The 254-nt window shown below is 28.7% G+C and overlaps 1 protein-coding gene across 1 annotated transcript in view; it reads right to left on the bottom strand.

The window, feature by feature from the left end:
* Window positions 1–254, bottom strand: part of LOC107696615 (acetyl-coenzyme A synthetase, cytoplasmic-like) — a 15681-nt gene that overhangs the window by 3379 nt on the left and 12048 nt on the right. The gene's annotated exons all lie outside the window — the stretch shown is intronic.

Here is a 254-nt window from a genome sequence, read left to right as displayed (position 1 = left end):
TTTTTTTTTTCTGGAATAAATTTTTTATTTTTTTTTAAATAGATGTGTATGTGAACATAACACAGTAAGATTGGAATACATTTTGAAATATATTTTGGCCTATGAAATGTGAAACGTATTTTACTAAATGTGACCCTGGACCACAAAACCAGTCATAAGGGTCAATTTTTTGAAACTGAGATTTATACACACTAAGCTTTCCATCGATGTATGGTTTGTTAGGATAGGACAATATTTGGTCAAGATACAACTAT

This window comes from Sinocyclocheilus anshuiensis, unplaced genomic scaffold (assembly GCF_001515605.1).
Source record: "Sinocyclocheilus anshuiensis isolate Anshui unplaced genomic scaffold, SAMN03320099.WGS_v1.1 scaffold217, whole genome shotgun sequence".
Classification (NCBI taxonomy): domain Eukaryota; kingdom Metazoa; phylum Chordata; class Actinopteri; order Cypriniformes; family Cyprinidae; genus Sinocyclocheilus; species Sinocyclocheilus anshuiensis.
The sequence above is the reverse complement of the archived record's forward strand: the minus strand, read 5'-3'. Positions and strand labels throughout refer to the sequence as shown.